The sequence below is a fragment of the Toxorhynchites rutilus genome, chromosome 2, assembly GCF_029784135.1.
Source record: "Toxorhynchites rutilus septentrionalis strain SRP chromosome 2, ASM2978413v1, whole genome shotgun sequence".
Taxonomy (NCBI): Eukaryota; Metazoa; Arthropoda; class Insecta; order Diptera; family Culicidae; genus Toxorhynchites; species Toxorhynchites rutilus.
In genome coordinates, this window is record NC_073745.1 from 100,484,631 (window position 1) to 100,504,853 (window position 20,223).

At 40.4% G+C, this 20,223-nt stretch overlaps 1 protein-coding gene across 6 annotated transcripts in view; it reads left to right on the forward strand.

Annotated features, from left to right (window-relative positions):
* The window catches only part of LOC129764251 (dnaJ homolog subfamily B member 6), a 299,378-nt gene that overhangs the window by 41,745 nt on the left and 237,410 nt on the right, over positions 1–20,223 (forward strand). For 2 of the 6 annotated variants that reach the window (XM_055763164.1, XM_055763167.1), the window contains exon 1: positions 16,951–17,183. The exons of 3 other annotated variants lie outside the window; for them this stretch is intronic. The gene's annotated coding sequence lies outside the window, so the exon portion shown is untranslated. Of the gene's footprint in view, positions 1–16,950; positions 17,184–17,288; positions 17,587–20,223 lie in introns of those variants that run through there. One more of the 6 variants, XM_055763165.1, reaches the window with a different exon arrangement.

Here is a 20,223-nt window from a genome sequence, read left to right on the forward strand (position 1 = left end):
CGATTCCCCCTTCTGATGTTTCCGACCCAACCCAATCCTCGTCCTCGTCCTCGTCCTCGTCTTCTCCCTCTGTTGTCTCCGCTCCACGTGTCAGAGTTTATCCAGAAGATGCACCTGGAAGTGGCCCTTGGGTTGTTTTCCTCCGGCCAAAACCAAAAGGAAGAAGCCTTAACGTGATTCAGATCATGAAAGATCTGGCCAGATACACTTCTGTATCTGAAATTCGCAGGGTTAGACCGAACAAATTGCGGGTTGTCGTGAATGAACGGAAACACGCAAACGAGATTGTTGCTGACCAACACTTCACTCTCGAATATAGAACATTTATACCCTCCCATAACGTAGAAATTGAGGGGGTGATAACTGAAACGGGTCTGACGAGCGAACAAATAAAAAAAGAAGGAAAAGGCAAGTTCAAGAAGCTTCCCTCAATGGAAGTAAAGATCTTGGACTGTCGCCAACTCGGGAAACTCTCCCATGATGGGGACCAAACTAAATTTACGCCGTCAGACTCGTTTCGAGTCACCTTTGCTGGTGCCGCCCTCCCTGACTACGTTATGGTGGACAAATTGAGACTACCTGTGCGACTCTTCGTGCCAAAGCCCATGACTTGCAACAAATGCAAGTCAGTTGGTCACACTTCAGATTATTGTGCCAACAAGGAGCGCTGTGCCACTTGCGGAGAGCAACATGAGGGGAAATCCTGCAGTGCGACTGAGCATAAGTGTCCATATTGCGGAGGATCCCCACACGCGCTCTCAGCTTGTGAAACTTACAAGAGTCGCTGGGAGAAACAGAAGCGCTCTTTAAAGGAACGCTCGAAGCGCACTTTTGCGGATATTTTAAAGGGCGCTTCTCCACTGGCCCAACAACAACAACAACCAATCTCAACACACAATATCTTTTCCACGTTGCCAGTTGATGAAATGGAAGCGGACACAGCTAGCGGGGGCACACCGTTTATTTTCAAAGGGAATCCCCGGCGCAAAAATGTGACCACTCCCAAAGTTCAAGAACAAGTCCCCCCGGTGATACCCCCAGTTAGCTTGCCTAAAAAACCGAGTGCAGCGGACAAGCAAAATCAGGTTCCTCCTGGCTTCCGTGGGAATAGTTCACCTTCGAACGACCCAGCACTCGAGGGGACATCAAAAACCCCAACTGTCCCTGTTTTTCCGTCCAGCTCAACTTCCCAATCGGGATTTATAAAGTTGTCTGACCTTTTGGATCAAATCTTCAAGTGTTTTAATGTTTCCGACTCCATCAGAACCCTTGTCATCTCAATGCTTCCAGTATTAAAGACAATTTTACAGCAATTGATGCAAACATGGCCCCTCCTTGCAATGATTATCTCTCTTGATGTCTAATTTAGATAGAGAGGTCGGAGATATCACTGTTTTTCAGTGGAATTGTCGTAGTCTTATCCCTAAATTGGATACATTCAAATTTTTAATTCATAACTTCAATTGTGATGTTTTTGCTCTGTCCGAAACTTGGCTTTCTTCGCGAGATGATATCTCTTTCCACGATTTTAATATTATACGCTTGGACCGTGATGATAGATACGGAGGGGTGCTTTTGGGGATCAATAAGTGCCACTCATTTTTTCGAATTGACCTTCCACCTATTGGAGGGATCGAAGCTGTTGCTTGTCATGCAAACATCAGAGGCAAAGACCTCTGTATTGTCAGCTTGTATTGGCCTCCGAGAGCTGCGGTTAGCCGCAAACAACTTGATGACATGTGCTCACTCCTTCCTGAGCCACGATTGATCTTGGGAGACTTCAACTCTCATGGAACTGCCTGGGGGGAACAGTACGACGACAATCGTTCATTGTTGATATATGACCTTTGTAACAACTTCAATATGACCGTTTTGAACACTGGGGAAACAACACGTGTGCCTAAACCTCCTGCTAACCCAAGTGCTCTTGACCTCTCGCTTTGCTCGAATTCACTATCGTTAGATTGCAAGTGGAATGTAATCCAGGACCCCAACGGTAGTGATCACTTGCCAATCAAAATTTCCATCACCATTGGGTCGAATTCTTCTGAATCTATAAACATGGCATATGACCTCACAAGACACATTGACTGGAAAAAATATACGGACGCGATTGCTCTAGCCATCAATTCCAGAGATGGTTTGCCTCCATTGGAGGAGTATAACTTCCTTTCTCGTTTGATCTATGACAGCGCGGTTCGCGCTCAAACGAAACCCATCCCAGGTTCCACTAATCGTCGAAGGCCTCCCAATCTATGGTGGGATAGCATATGTTCCAAGCTTTATGTAGAAAAATCGAATGCATTTAAAGCTTTTCGGAAACGTGGAACCCCTGAAAATTTTCAGACGTATTTGGACCTTGAAAATCAATTTAAAAACTTGATCAAAGGGAAAAAACGTGCTTATTGGCGAAATTTCGTGGGTGGTTTGTCACGAGAAACGTCAATGAAAAAATTATGGAAAGTGGCTCGAAACATGAGAAATTGCTCTTCAACGAATGAAAGCGAAGAATATTCACATCGATGGATTTTGAATTTTGCACGGAAGGTTTGTCCTGATTCCGCTCCTGTGCAAAAAATTGTTCGAGATATACCACAAGATAGGTGCGATCTTGATTCCGAGTTTTCGATGGTAGAATTCTCTCTTGCTCTCCTTTCATGTAACAATTCTGCTCCGGGATCGGATAGAATTAAGTTCAACTTGCTGAAAAATCTCCCTGATGTGGCTAAACATCGCTTGTTGAACTTATTCAATCGGTTTCTGGAGCATAATATTGTTCCAGATGATTGGAGACAAGTACGAGTTATAGCTATTCAAAAACCCGGAAAACCCGCGTCCGACTTCAATTCGTACCGCCCAATAGCAATGCTGTCTTGTATACGGAAATTGTTGGAGAAAATGATCTTGTTTCGCCTTGATCGATGGGTTGAAACGAATGGCCTACTCTCAGATACACAATATGGGTTCCGCAGGGGCAAGGGGACGAATGATTGTCTAGCGTTGCTTTCTTCAGAAATTCAAATGGCTTACGCCGAAAAAAAACAAATGGCTTCAGTATTCTTGGACATAAAGGGGGCCTTTGATTCTGTTTCAATAGAGGTTTTGTCAGACAAATTACACTCTCGGGGTTTGCCGCCTCTATTGAATAATATGTTATATAACTTGCTTTGTGAGAAACATTTGAACTTTTCTCACGGAGATTCGGCAGTAAGTCGGGTCTCTTACATGGGCCTCCTCCAGGGCTCATGTTTAAGCCCCCTTTTGTACAACTTCTATGTAAGCGACATCGACAATTGCCTTACACAAAATTGCAGCCTAAGACAACTTGCAGATGATGGAGTGGTGTCTGTCGTAGGATCTAACGAATCCGACCTGCAAGGACCCTTACAAGATACTTTGAACAATTTTTCAACCTGGGCCATTGGGCTAGGGATCGAATTCTCCACGGAGAAAACAGAGATGGTGGTTTTTTCTAGGAAGCATAGACCAGCAAAACCAAAGCTTCAACTTTTGGGTAAACCGATCACTCATGCTATGTCATTCAAGTATCTTGGGGTCTGGTTCGACTCCAAATGTACTTGGGGGCCCATATTAGGTATCTGAGTAAAAAATGTCAACAAAGAATAAACTTTCTCCGTACAATTACCGGCACCTGGTGGGGAGCCCATCCCGAAGATCTTATTATGTTGTATCGAACAACTATTCTCTCAGTGATGGAGTATGGCAGTTTCTGTTTTCAATCAGCTGCCAAAACACACCTCATTAAACTCGAGCGAATTCAGTATCTTTGTCTCCGTATTGCGTTGGGATGTATGCCCTCAACGCATACCATGAGTCTCGAGGTTTTGGCAGGCCTACTCCCACTAAAAGATCGCTTCAATTTATTATCTCTTCGGTTCCTCATCCGGTGTAAGGTTATGAATCCATTGGTGATCGGAAATTTTGAGCAATTGATCGAGCTAAATTTTCATTCTGGATTCATGAATTCATATCATGAATTCACCTCTATGCAGGTTGTTCCTTCTTCGTATATTCCCAACCGTGTTTGTTTTCCTGACTACATCAATTCCTCTGTACATTTCGATCTGTTCATGAAGGAGAAAATCCATGAAAATCCAGATTATCTTAGATTGGGGTTCGTTCCTACAATCTTCAATGCAAAGTATGGGCGTATTAATTGTGATAATATATACTTTACTGATGGGTCCTCTATGAATGAGTCCACAGGATTTGGAGTGTTCAACGTATTTTTTAGCACCTCACACAGTCTTCAGAATCCTTGCTCGGTATATATTGCTGAATTGGCAGCGATATACTGGGCGCTGGACAGCGTCGCCTCACGACCTGTTGAACACTATTACATTGTAACGGATAGTCTTAGCTCTGTCGAAGCTATCCGTTCCGTGAGGCCGGAAAAGCACTCGCCGTACTTCCTTGAGAGAATACGAGAAATTTTGAGTGCTTTATCCAGACGCTGTTATGTCATTACCTTTGTCTGGGTCCCTTCACATTGCTCAATTCCGGGTAATGAGAGGGCTGACTCATTGGCAAAGGTAGGTGCAATTGAAGGCGATATTTATCAGCGTCAAATCGCCTTCAATGAATTTTATTCTTTAGTTCGCAAAAATACCATCGCAAACTGGCAACGTAAGTGGAACGAAGATGAATTGGGCCGGTGGTTTCACTCGATTATCCCTAAGGTTAGCCTCAAACCGTGGTTCAAAAGTCTAGACTTGAGTCGGGACTTTATTCGCACCTTCTCCCGACTCATGTCCAATCACTGTTCGTTAGATGCACTACTCTTCCGTTTCAATCTTGCCAGCAGCAATCTCTGCGTTTGTGGCCAAGGTTATCACGACATCGAGCACGTTGTTTGGTCGTGCGAGGTGTATCTGGTCGCCAGATCGAATTTAGAAAACTCCCTTCGGGCCCGAGGAAGACAGCCCAATGTGCCGGTGAGAGATGTGTTGGCTCGGTTAGACCTTGATTACATGTCCCATATATATGTTTTCCTTAAAGCTATAGATCTTCGTGTGTGATTGTCCCTACATCCTAATACCCTCCTTTCCTTCCTTTGCGGGTAATTCGTCCCCTTGCTATAAATAGCAGAATAAGTTGAAATGTAAATAAACTATAGATATACGAATAGATTTAAGAATTGAGTGCTCATCAACATTGTTACAATTTCCTTATATCCCATCCTTCTCCTAAAAATATGTCACCCTTCTAAACTCGAGCACACCGCGAGTAATCGGTTTTCCACCTTACTAACCATAGATGTAAGAAAATTGTTTATATATATATATATATAGTTTTAAAAATATATTTAAGAATTCGGCTCCTTTAAACTTAAGTAACAGAGCCTGTAAAAATAAACGAATTAAAAAAAAAAAACCGCGTAAACATTCAATATGATAATTGATGTGATTTTTCACGAAATAAGTTTGTATTGTATCACTGATTAGTAGCTAAGAAATGAAAGGAGATACAGATATCATGATTGTAACATGCAAAAAAAATCAGTTAATCAATTGTTAGAATATGGGTTGCATTTTAAACTAATAATTCACTGTTTGTTATATTTTTACACGGATTTTGAAATTTACCCGGTTTTTTTACGCGGATTTTGGAATTTACGTGGTTTTCTTATACGCGGTTTTTGTTTACGCGGAACGTATCCCCCGCGTGAAAAGCAACTCCAGTGTATGCGTGAAGAGTTAACGCGTGTTTATTTGCAATGTGTCTCTAGTTTCGCTCTCTCATATTGTTCTTATATTGTTATGGCATATATATTATACACACATTATACGCACATTTTTTGGTATTTTTGAGCTCATTTAATGTTATGAATCAGGATATCAAAAGTTATGCTAAAAATAATGATGGGTATACGCTAGTTACCCCATTTAATGTTCGCTGGGAAACGCTCCATGATTGCTCGAATTAATTGTTTTGATGGATGATTATGTTGACAATAGAATGGACAAAGGGTGTGATGAGTTTCTCGAATTGACCAGTGAGTTTCGTAAAAAATCCGCACGATTTACAGTCGTTGTGCAAGCGTCAGTCTATTTATGATGAAATAGAAAACCAAACTAAACATAAAATGTGTGGCAGCAAGCATAGGCTGAACTTAATAGAAGGTGCCTTTGGAAGATTTTTAGTAGTGCCAACAAAAATTAATACAAATTACTCTCACTCCTAAGTAGAATCAGTTTGGTCATAACTCATCTTCTGAATTCTTCGTTTTTCCAAATTATTATGATTATGAAACCCGTCGGAACGTACCTTCCGCTGGACATCTGACAGCGGCTCATACTAATTCACACCCTCGATTTTCGAACAATAAATCAACTGTGTGCGTCGGTCTCTATCCTCTCTGTCTCTCTTCGCTTTTACCGTTAACAATGGGACGAAACACGAAACAAATCTGCGCTCTCTGCCTTCACAACCCTAAAAGTGAGATTGATAGCACTGCGTGGAGTGGTAGAGCACTGAGAGCGGGGTGTTGGGCCGTCATGTCCCTTGGTCATACGGAAAAAAAAAGTTTCCTACTTCAAGTGGCATAATCACATAGCCTTCTGGAAACTGGTTATTGGTAGGCAGGAAAGATGCTTTATTTTCGGTTATTCCATACCTTTTGTACGTTGAAAGTGTTTCGCTGGTAAGTTAATATCAGCTGCCGAAAGAAATTTTTTTGTGGCATTGAGATAACAAATCAGCGGAAAAAATGGGAGCGGAATACTTTCATTTTCGAAGATAAGATTTATGATCTTGTAGACAATTTCAAATAAAATTATTTCGCAAAAAAAACGAGTATATTTTGCATTTTTGTCAAATGTTCCCTCAGTTCAAGGAAACTTCCGGAAATGTGAACCACTAGCTGATAAGTTATGCTGGGAACCGGTGGATTGGAAAGTGACCACATTGATAACCCGCGCTGCGATTGTAAATATCACCAGATCGCGAATTTTGATCGATCGCTGCATTGATTGTGTCGTTTTTTGCTTAATTTCTGCGAAGCTTTCTCCGTTCGATTCGATTATCTGATGCTTTCTTTTGACAACGGTGGACCGCGCGACCAGATCGGTAAAGTGAGCACAGAATACATAGACCCCTCTAGGGCATCATATGGATGGGACAACGGATCGAAAAAGGCATCATTTGTTTTTGTAGGCGCGTGAGAGAAAGAGTTTATCAACTTCTTCCTTCAAGCAGGGCGACCAATGCGATGGAGGCTTATAATGCTATGCTCGATTGTGTGGTCACAGCTCACACCTGTTTTGTGGTGATTTGCCGCATTCGTTGTTTTTGTTTGTTTTCCGAACCAGGTAAATTACCGGAATTCAATCAGACAAATGAGTGATTAGAGAAAGTAGCCGGTGGACAGTCAGTCCCATCAGGACCGCACATTGATCACTTTTTTATGTGACATCAATTAAGGACGATTGGATGAAGAATGGAAAGAAGTAATGACACTTTCATCACCGTTCCCATCGAATCGATTACCGGGCTCCATAAAGTGCTCGCTTTGGCGATTGCAATCGAATCTCTATTCCTTCAAACGGTTCATCGAAACAATGTACGCGATAATGATAGCGAATGACACATATTAACCGTCCACTGGGTCCAGCAACAACCAGTTCGTCCAGCCGTTTGCGTTCAATCTCAATTAGGTACATCAGAGCTCTTAGACAGATCGGCACTGTTGGTGGTTCCGTGAACACCACGGCGCAGTTTGGATCTTGGTGCGAACTAATATGGAGAGTATTTGCTCCCTTATCAACTGGTTACGGATCAGAGCAGAACCCCACTTGCACCGCGGCTTGTCGTTTGTGCGGTCCTTTTTGCTTGATTTGCGAGACGGGTCTCATGCAATTGGTCTCAAGGACCGCTGGAGCGATAATTTCACGGCGTTGTTCATCTTAAGTGGTACACTGGGATAGGAAAATACAGATTAAATTGAATAATCAATTTTACTTCTTCTATAATGGATGCTGATGGACAAGTTTAGAGTCGAGTGAAACTTCCTGAACGCGTCGAATATGGCGCGTATGAATAATGATTTCGCAAATTTCTTTATTTAACATCAGTTTCGGAGTTGTCAAGTGCAGCTAAACTGATATTGAATATATGGAAAAAGATTGAGGAAGACATGCAGGTAAGCTAGGATGAACCATCCTTAATCAGTATACTTGAGAGTATTGCATTACTATGTACATAACATAGACATGCAATCGTCACTTTTGCACTTTGTTCTGTCCAGATATAACGTCAGTACGAGTGCTTCACAGGATATCAACTTCATATCATTCTCCATCAACTCGAGTGGTAACTCTCAGATAGAGCCACACCAAACTTGTGGCTTGAATTCTCCAATTCCAATTCCACTCCAAGCTTCCTACAGTAGTGTTCGGTACTGAGGTTTACAGTTAACTTCAAACTGTACGTTTGAGATCAACCATGGAATACGTAGACTATTCTCATTTAACGGTGCTAATCTGGAAAATGACCCAAGACCGTAAAATTTGCAAACACCGTTCATCGGCATTGGAGCCCAAGGTCCAATGCGGTTTGAACGAGGTTCTGGTAGATTCGATGTGTTCAGAAAATAACGAGAAACAAATTCTTTCGTCTACATCAGGGTTTCTCAAAGTGATCGATATCGACCCCCTGGGGTCGATTTCGGTTTCCCAGGGGTCGACAAAAACGAAAATTGATTTTGGGGGTCGACGAGGTCTGGAAATCGACCCCTATAAAATAACAAAAGTTCTTATTTGAAATATCTAAGATGCGTGAACCACCCTGTTATGAGAGTGACAAATATTTTAGTAGAATGTATTATTTCTGTACGTTTTAAAAACTCAACAAGACGGTGAGCGTGCGCGAGATGAAAAGGAAAAAGCACAAAATGTACCAAAAACGTGAACAGGTTCGTGCAAATTTCTCTGTATTTTAAACATATAGGGGAGACGTAACATGTTAAGTAACATGTAACATGTAAGACGGACATGTTAATCTTTGGAAACTGTTTCCAAAACTTAAAAGCTAGCCATTGTAGTAGTTATCCGAACAATAGGTAATAGGTAAACCCGCGTGTAAAAATGGGGTACTAGTGTTTGTGAGAGAAGACCAAAGCACATGTAAATAGATCAATTCCCTTATCAGACTATGTGGCGCTTCATTGACATTTGAAAAAAAAAATAACAATTCAATACTAAAGTTAAATGTATGAACGATATGCTTCGATGAACAATTGCAAACATAAATATATATAGAAGGTGCATTTTCATATGAAGTAAAATTCTGATTATACGCGAGCGTAACATGAGCAAATTTATAACACATGCGAATTGGGGCTCTTTTGATATTAACAAGTTCTTCCGCATAGTAACTCGATGCTGATAATTCCTTAATATTTTCCTTCGTTGGTAGTATTGTTTTCACATATTCACGTTGGAGAGCCTTAACCCTTCTTTTCGTTGGCCGAGACATTTTGATTGAATGTAATACTTTTCCGTGTATTGTTTTTGAAAGCATAGTCAGCCTTGGCAGTGTTCCGAGCTCTGCAATACAATTTTCTTACCCAATGTTAAAGTTGCTAAAACTCACATTACAGACCCATTGAACGTAAAAATAATGATTGTATTGATATTTTGTTCTATTGATATTCATTACATGAATCGCTATGACTCAGGAATAACATTTTATTGAGTGGTTTTGATAGCTGTTTCGATGATGTTGTCTGGCATCAGTGTCGAAAAAATAAGGATGCTTTCACTAATACAAACAAAACCATTGCCGAAGATTGAAAAATGGAAATTTAATTTTCAGAAGTTTGCTCGAGTTTTTCGACGTTTTTCACTTACAGTGCGACAGCAGATGAAAATTTAATATCTTGTGAGTAATCGATTAGAGTTTGGTTAATATTACTTCATGGGAAGTGTGCGAAAACGATCATTTTCTTCACACTGTTTCGCAAAATTATTGATTTTCGGGTGAGGGGTGGGGGAGGGAGATGACAGAAATGAGCGCCATTGTGGCAGCCATTTGTGGCTAGCTTCCACCTTCACCTTAAATATTCTAGAATAGCAAGTAGAGGGGGTTCCCATCGACAGAAAATTGAAATTCATAATGCAACTATACAAATCAACCACCTGTCCATCATACCCCCACTGTTTGAAATACGTTGGACCTTGAATGATAATATACATATCTACTAATTCAATTTAAGAAATCACAACGCTTTGACATAGCTAGATAAAGTGAACTACAATCAAGTTTTTGAAAAAGAATTTACAAAATTTTTGGTTACCTATGTGCATGGCGTAACAAAAAAAAAATTAAAAATTACTTCAGGAAACATGAGATGGGTCGCGAAGAGGGAAAAGTGTTGATCAATTTATTATAGACCAACAGATTTTCTCTTCAACTGTACGAGTTTACATTACTTAGCAATGAAGCTCTGTTATTAGGGTGTGTTCGATATATTAAAGATAAAATATGTGACAAGAAATTGTTTTTGCTACATATATGGAGAATGAAAAGAAAAGCATATTCATAGTTTCCGCATTTGTCAAAATTATCACAAAAGCTTCAATTATTATATTTATTAATAATTGAAGCTTTTGCGCTAAAAAAAAGTTGATTATCATCAGCACAGAGCTCAGGAGAAGCTCACGCAGGAGTACAATCAAGGTTATCATAAGTTCTGGTTACAACGCAAAATTGACACATCTTCTCGTTTTTTCAACATCATACTTTATAGAAAAAGGCTTCAGTGTGGTTACAAACAATCCGAAACCGAAGGAACAATTTGAAAACCAACGAACACGGAGATTTAAGGCATTAACAGAATTTTGAAATTTTGAACAGAATTTTGATATTTTGGTAGTTGCGGATAGATTGGTTTGCGATTTGAATGTTTTTATAGATTTTGAGTGACTTGTGTTAACAATTATTAATTACACTTGATATTTACTAAATTGTTTGTCTATTTTGTTGAATATGATCAGAATTTTTTTTCTGTGTTATAGTACCTTCAACGCTTTTGGCTGACTTGTCACATTACTTAAATTTTTTTGGGAAGAATGTCGAGAGTGAGAATTGACCTTTTGCGTGAGAGGTACGGTACGATACTTTCACGTCAGATCGCTTCCATGCGAAAATAATGTCAAGTTTACTCATTTCACTAACTGCAGTGTTTTCAAATCGATAATTACTCAGCAAGAAAAAAACAAAGATAGGATTCTCAAAGAAAGGGCCTGCCTGGATAAGGAAGTACAAAGTGCCCCCAAATCAAATCACCAGCGCTATGGAAAATATTGTATAGGATACCAGATAATAAATTTTGACTTTTTTCAATCCCTATGTGGTTCACAATAGGATCTATGGTGAAAAATGTACTTTTTTTTTTTGCATGCCATTCTTAATAGCTTTGAGATAAAAATTTGAAAAAATACTGAAAATGCTTCTTATTATGGTATATTGAGAAATATCATTAAAAAAATTCCATCAAAAATGTCAGTACTGAAAAAATCATGAAATTTTCATTTTTTCGGGGGGTTTTAAAGATTCACTACTACTCTAGTTCGTATTTAAATGTGTTATTACGTTTTTTCTAGATATGTGTGATTTTTTTCAGAATTTTAAGAGTGTTGTGCGGTACGAAAAAAAATATATTTACAATTTTCGTGTTTGTAATTTTCAGACCCAGTACTGGTTTAATTTATATTTAAATACGTTCGCGTGTGGTTTTGGATATTTGTGATTTGTTTCAGAAAATTTCTGAGATCCCTAGAAGGTTCGTACATCTTCAAAAGGGTTATATTTCAAAAATTACGGTACATATGCCCCCTTCAATATACTCCCCTTGGCTCCTCACACACCTTTCCATACGTTTTTCCATTGTTCGAAGCAGTGCTGAAACTCTTCTTTTGTGATGACGTTCAAAAGCCGCGTCGCTTTTTCCTTCGCCTCTTCTACGGACTGAAATCGGGCACCTTTCAACAAGGATTTGATCTTGGGGAATAGAAAATAGTCGCATGGGGCTAGATCTGGCGAGTACGGGACATATTCGAGCACTGGAATGTCCTTATCGGCAAAGAATTGCTTAACCGACAGCGCGTTATAGGCAGGCGCGTTGTTGTTCGTGTTTTTCGTCACACATGATTTCCGACGCGCACTACAAACCACGTCCCATTTCCATTCAAACCACTGCTGCTCGCAAACTACTATGGTGACAAAAACGTGTTTTCGTACGTTTATAGCAGACACTTCAAGCTACCGAACGCACTATTCGTTTTTCCCACACCCCTCTAGGGCGCCCTCAAGGAGCGCAGTTTCGTTATTTAATAGCCATAACTCGTATAGATTTACTACTATTCTAGTTCATATTTAAATGTTTTCTTACGTTTTTTCTAGATATGTGTGATTTATTTCAGAATTTTAACAGTGTTGCGCGGAACAAAAAGAAGGCACACACAAAAATGTTTTTTGGATGCGTGAAGGTTGCGCTAAAATGTTTACTAAGGATCATTTTCGGAAAATCCCGTCGCGTTGTACTGAAGATAACTTGCCAGATGCGACTTCCATCAAGTCTTTCAAAGACGATATTGCCGAGTTAAAAGATACTGTCCGTAATCTTGCATCCAAGGTTGATGTCAAGCCAATCACCTAGCTGACGGACACACTGTGGTCGGGTCTCGATCGCATATGTTGAAACCCTATTCGAAACACTTCGAAACGTGTACGCGAAGATCGCCAAGTCGAGGAAAAACCGCTTGTTAGACGTGGTACTAAACCAGCATCCGGAACAGTAAAAATAGTTTCACCCCCGGATGAGTTGTTCTGGCTATACTTGTCTGCTTTTGATCCCAGCACATCCGATATAGATATCTCATCCTTGGTAAAGAACTGCATGGAACTAATCGTCGACTTGGAATCAAAAGTCGTGAGATTGGTTTCTAAGGACAAAGATCCATCAACCTTGAGTGTTGTTACATTCAAAGTTGGAATGAATAAAACGCTAAAGGATGTGGCATTATCAAGGGGAACATGGCCGGAGAATGTCTACTTCAAAAATCGCAATTCAAAAAACCGGTGGAGTATCATCAGGGTTACAGCAGAAAGAAACCCGCTTGGGGCCAATAAACGGACATGGGAAACTGGGACACACGCAACGATGAACATCTGAACCGGGACGCATCGTGGAAAGCCCTTTGGAAGCCCCTCAGTCTGCCTCAGTCGTGCAATTTTCAGCCAGCGTACATCATAGTCGTCTCGGACCTGATGGCAGAAGTAGACCGGGGGTTTTCCAGTCTGCTGCAGCAGGCAAGTACCGTCACACTTCAGTCTTTCCGTCGCCTGATACCACCTTGAATTCCAGTTCTATTACCGTAATCTCGACATCTGCGTCTACTACTTCGCATTCCAACGTTCTCTCGATCAATCGCCACCAGAAAATCGTTGTATATTACCAGAATGTCGGCGGCATCTACAGCAATGTCGACGATTTTCGGCAATAGCTGTATCGGATCAATGCCACGATATCGTTGGGCTTACAGAGACTTGGTTAGACTCACGTACCCTCTCGCATCAGGCGTTCGGCCACGATTATAAAGTTTTTCGTTGTGATAGGAACGCTGATAATAGTCGTAAGGCTAGGGCGGAGGTGTTTTAGTGGCCGTGAACTCCAGACTCGAGGCGAGAGCTGTAGTAAACCTAAAATGGACTTGCCTAGAGCATGAATGGATAGCGATCACACTTGGCGACCGTACTCTATACCTATGCGCGTTGTACATTCCTCTCGACCGAATACAAGAACGCGAGCTTTTCGAGATCCACTGCGAATCGGTTTTCTGTGTTTTGGAAACCGCTAAAGCATCAGACGAAGTCATCTTGCTGGGCGATTTTAATCTCCCAAGAACCTCGTGGAATAAATCTCGCAACGGCTTTCTTTATCCGAATTTGGGTCGTTCGGCTATCCACCTCAACGCTTCTTTTCTTCTTGATAACTACAGCTTAGCCACTCTCTCGCAAATTAAATACGTCACCAATCAGAATAGCCGTAGTCCGGATCTCTGTTTTGTGAGTGCGCAGGACATAGTCCCATTCTTATGCGAGGCCCTGCTCCTCTTTTGAAACATATCCCTCATCATCCACCTCTGCTGGTTACCGTTGGTACCAATGTGTTACAGGATTTCGATATCTCATCTGCAGCTGTTTTTAATGACTTTCGTAATGCCGACCATCGCGGTATCACCCAGTTACTCTCTAGTTTCAACTGGGGCGACATATTAAACACCGTTAACGTATAATCTGCAGCTTTAGCATTCTCCAACGTCCGGGCTTATGTTATCGACAGATATGTGCCGAAGAAGAAGTGTTACAAGGCGTCCCGCAAACCTTGGCAAAGCCGCTCAAATCACGTCCCAATCAGTTTTGTAAATTTGTCAACGAGTAGCGCCATGAAGCTGGTCTGCCATCATTTATGACGTTTAACAGAAGCGTAGCCTTAACTCTCCGAGATATCTGCAACCTTTTCTTAGAAAAATTTGCCAGCGTTTTCACCGATTAGAGATTGAGCGACGACCATATCAGGCCTGCCGCTAGTTACCTCCCTCTCTCTAACCAAACCCTGAGTAGAGTTAACATCAGTACAGAGATGATTCCTAGTTCATTCTTCAAGCTTAAAACGTCGTTCAACCCGAGACCTGACGAAATCCCATCAGTCTTCCTCAAAACGCACTCAGCAAGCCGTGCATTAGTGATGACCAACCCGGATTCACGACGGGTCGCTCTACTACCACAAATTTACTGTGCCTTATCTCTTACATTACCGACAGTATGTTGAAGCACTCTCAAACGGACGCCATCTATACTGATTTGACTGCAGCCTTTGATACACTGAACCACCGTATAGTTGTCGCCAAATTGGACAGGCTTGGGATTAACGGCAATCTTCTCCAATGGTTCCTATCATACCTCCTCGGTCGCCGACTAGTGGTCGTTATTGGTGATTGTCAATGCTCCGTTTTTCGCTGCTGCGCCTGTCATACCACAAGGTAGCCATATGGGTCCGCTTATTTTTCTGATTTACTTCAACGACATAAATATGGATATTGAAGGACCACGACTGTCATATGTTGATGATTTGAAAATTTACCTTCGGGTTTGCTCAATTGAAGATTGCCGTTTCCTGTATAATGTATAAATACGTCCTGCATGACATAGAAATCGAGTGCGTTCATGAAGTTAAGGACCTGGGAGTTATCTTGGACACGCAACTCTCACTAAAATCGCACATCTCGTTCATGATTAATAAAGCATCTAGAACTCTGGGGTTCATCTTCAGGATTGTCAAAAACTTCATGGACATCTACTGCCATAAATCCCTCTACTGCTCTCTAACTCGTTCTGTTTTACATTCAAAGTTGGAATGAATAAAACGGAATATATGGTTTGGCCGTTTGGACTCCTCATTACCACAACCGGTGTCGAGAGAATTGAATCAGTTCAACGACGGTTCGTGAGATACGCACTTCGTAAAGTGCCATGGACAGACCCCTTCCGATCGCCGAGTTATAGGAGTCGCTGTCAGCTGACCAACTTGGAATCTTCGTCGGTCCGTAGAGACACCGCCAGAGCGTCGCTGATAGCTGATGCTTTGCAAGACGCATCGACTGTCCCGTTCTGTTGCAAATTAAAGTTTTTTTTTGTAAATAAAAAAAAGAGTACTAATTTTTTTTCTCAGTGTATATTTTTTTCATGTTTTTCATCAATACGCTATAACTCTTTCTAAGACACTATTTCGGTACGACTCATAGTTTTTTAGATATAAATTATCAAAGATTTCTCCTACTAAAATCGATACGCCCTTTTCAAAAGTTACGCTTTAGTCAAAAAATTCCCAATTGCTGTGGAAAACTCATATTTCCTCCAACCCAAACGGAATACAAACTTTCATTCGAATAAAAAATACATGTTTCTAAAATCTGCATTTTTTGGACGATTTCATTTGGAATTGCACTTAACGCTAAAAACCTTGCGCCATCAACGTAACGCCTTGGAAGTTTGAACATACATCCCAATACAAAAATGAAAGACGTAGTCCTACGCCAAAATTGTGGCTCAACGTTACGTTAGTTGTTCGTTGTAGTGTCGTACGGGTTGTTGAGCACAGAAATACATAGATGTTAAAATGGGAATGTCAATTCAAATCACTTATTTGTAGTGAATAGCATATTGAACAAGTCTTTGAGAAATTCCGATTCGATTGGTGAACAAATCATCAAAATACGGTCGCAGCATGAATAGTTACTATCTTCAGAACTATTTCATAAAAACGTAACATGTATTCGGATTTGGCATCCTTAATGAAAGACGTCAAAATCATAGAATGGCTGTATGACAAATTCTAAGTGCATAACAGCATAAGTTATCATAACAATGTGCATAACAGAATAATTTTCTGCTTGGAATTATCGTATAGTACACTGCAACCGAGACACAATGTCATTTAGAAGCTCAAATGTATTTCCTTGTTAGATCTCTCTCTCTCTCTCTCTGTTTCTTGTCTGGGGTTAGAACAAATGCAAATTGCTGTTTCTCGGGCTGTGAATTGCAAACGCGCGCCGTTACTATCTCTCGTTTCGAATACCCGACTCTCAGCTGGCGAGCGCGATTGTGTCACCGTCAGTGGGGGACCCAAACACCGTTCCCATTCCCCCGCAGCCGAAAGAGCCACATGCTGGACCCAAAAGGGCCCTACCCGTGCGGGAAGAAGTGGTCCGCTCATTCATATGAGTAGGTGAGCAAAATTCTGAACCCCCTCTGATGTGTGTGCAGTGAGCTGAGCGAGCGTGCGAGCAGCGAGTGTGGGCACAGCTCGCGGTTCGTCGTGCCAGCCACCGTGACCGGCTCCCCTTGTGGTGGTGCTGTTGCGTAGCGGCAGGCTGTCAGTTGGTTTCAGTACTCTGTTCGGTGAACATCGCGTCGTTTTGTGGTGCCGTAAGACGGTGTCGTGTCGTTTTGCAATCGGCTCTCGCGTTTTCTCAGTATATCGATCCGGGATACACACGTCCCACCGTGATTTCCCCGCGCTCCCACGCATATTCTACCGTTGGATTGGATTCACCTTGGCTGTTGCACAAGAGGGAAGCCTCGAATCGAATCGATAGTGGGTGAGTTCTACCGTCAGCTGGTTGTGAGGGGTACCGTTTGGCACTGAAAAACGATCATCGCGGTTACGCGTTGCATTGTCGATACGAACGAAGTGTTGCGAAAATTGTCTGTTGACGGTGGTTTGTGGTTAATTTGACCGATCTCGAAGTGCTGTGTGGGAATTTGGGACACAGGATTTTAACTGTTTAGCAGAATGTGAAAACATAAACACGCACACATATATTTATATACAGACTGTGGTGGCCGTGAGTGCCAAGTGAACGAAGATAACGCTCACCAGATGGGATAAGAGACGGAGAGGGGACATCTGTAGGGTGTCGAAAGAAGGTGTCGTCTATCTTGTGACTTCATAAGTGTTCTGAGATTGTGTGAAGCTGTGATAAGACGACGCTATTGGTGTGGGTCAGTGTAGTCCGATCTAAATTTATACCAAAGATAATGTATGCAGATATAACAGTGAATAGCGAACTGGTGTAGTTCTCGGAGTTTATGTTTGGCGGAAAATAAGGAGACTGATTCTGATCGTTTCAAAATTATACCCAACAACCTCGATAATCTATAACAAGAGATATGAACATTAGATTATCAAAATCAACGGCTGTGTGATTGGTTGATTGAACGTTGTACGGATATAAACAAGCGATGACCCAGAAAACGGTTACCATGGAAGTTCCAACAAGATATTGTGTTAAAGAAGATAAAGTGTTAATGTTTGATCTTGTATTGGGAATATGGATCCGCTCTTCTTGGTGCCTGATGAAACAAAACAGTCGATTGATAGTAGTTGTAGATTTGAAGGTTTTCATCCAACCAAATTAAACGAACATAGATTATTTGTTATATGCTTTAAAAAAAACGGCTGGAGTGGATAATGTTAATTCTAGAATTATTCGAGATTTCCCTCATGTTATTGATCACATCTTGCTGGACCTTATTTAATCGTTACTAACTAAGCATGTACCTCTGGAATTCCTAATAGTTTCGATTTTTTTTCTCTATTATAGTGACTTTCAACACATTTCGGCTGGTTCGTCACTTTTACTTCCATTTTTGGAAGAATGTCGGGAGTGGGAATTGAACTCGTGATCTCTGCGTGAGAGGTATGGATGTTACCACTACTCCAGATCGCCTCCACAATAGTTCCTATTGGTGTTCGAAAAATCGAAATTTCAAGACACGGTCATTGCTATTTTCTTGGATCTAAAACGCGCTTTCAAAACAGTTACTAAGCCCTTATTCTTGAATTCGATGAGCGCTTTGCAATTACGCACTGTATATAGATGGTTTGAAAGTTATTCGTATGACAGATTTTTAGACGAATGCTGGTTTATCAAATAACAGAAATAAACGAACTGTTTTTGATGATTTGATTTCCAATTCTATAGGGGATAACCTTAGAGTACCTAAGAGAAGTGTATTATTGCTCATTTTATCTAAACTAAAACTAGTTGACCCTGGTTTTTTGTTTTAAATACTTTCAAACATTCACGTTTTCTTACTAGGCGAACGTCCATGGGTTCAATCGCAGAACTGTTTATTGATTAATGTTGACCTTTTTACAAATTCCTTATACTATAAATTTACTAGTACTTCTACCAGAACTTGTCATTATAATATCTAATTAGCTTCAGGCCCAATTCTCGTTCAAGATTTTTCAATCACTTGCAAATAACATGTTTTCCCTTACATGGAATACATGTTTACATGTTACAGAAAATATAATAAAATGATGATATCTGAAATCGGACGATTCCTCCCTCAAGTTTTGCCCTTACCCCTTTGCATGATTAGTTCTCGAGTTATGCAGAAATTTGTGTTTCATTTGTATGACAGCCCCCCTTAGAGAGGGGGAGGAAAGTCTTATTACAATGAAAACATTTCTTGTCATCTAGAATCTGCACATGCCAAATTTGGTTCCATTTACTTGCTTAGTTCTTGAATTATGCAGAAATTTGTGTTTCATTTGAATGGGAGCCCAACCACCCGCATAGACAAGATCCATGCGAAAAGAATCCGATTTTTTCGCAATTGAAATATATAATATAAGACTAGCTCATTGGCTTCAATTTGATATATCTATTATCGGAATCGGTCCAGTAGTTCAAAAGTAATGAATTTTTGGAAATGTCATGTTTGGAAAAAAAATGCAAAAAATGATTTTTTCGGACAATCGGTTGAATTTGAAAAATCACAACTTAGAAATGACAAAAATCACACCTCTGATTTTTGTATATGTTTTGTAAAAAAAGCCTCAGCTTCCAAGGAAAAAAAATTGAAAAAATATAGCGTCCTCTAGTCCAAAGCCATGAAAACATCAAAAATCAAATACAATCAATAATTACAAAAACAAAATCCAACTTTTTGGCAAGCGTAATATTTTTCTAAAAAATATCAACTTTTCTTTAATTTGGTATATTGATCATTCAAATCGGTCCAGTAGTTCAAAAGTTATGAAATTTCAAAAAAGTCATTATCGGAAAAAAAGGAAATGAATTTTTCGGACTATCCCAAAATGGAAATGGGCACCCTAATGAAAAAATTAAAAAATACGGGTCTAATATTTTACGATAAAGACCAAATATACCGGTTTGACATGTAATGACTGTATATATAATATATCCATTAGGGTGGCAACGAAAATGGTCATGTCAAATTTCAAAAACCGACCATGTACATTTTATTTATTGATCCAAAAAAATAACTTGTGCAAAATTTCAGCTCAATTAGACATGAATTAGGGGTGTCTTAAAGCGATCTAAATTATGATTTTTTGATCCCCGAAATTTGGAAAATCGAATTTTTTTCTCGATGCCAAATGACTTAAAAATGCATGAAACGAGATTTGGTGTCATCTCGAAAAACATTTTTGGCCGAAAAAGGACCTTTTGGGACTTAGCCTGAGAGGCAATGAAGGTTTGGAGAAAAAATAATTGTCGAATTTAAAGAACCGACCATGTACATTTTGTTTATTGGTTTAGAACAAAGTTTTGTTTTTAAATATCGTAATTCGATGATGAGACTATTGATCGCTTTCGGCAA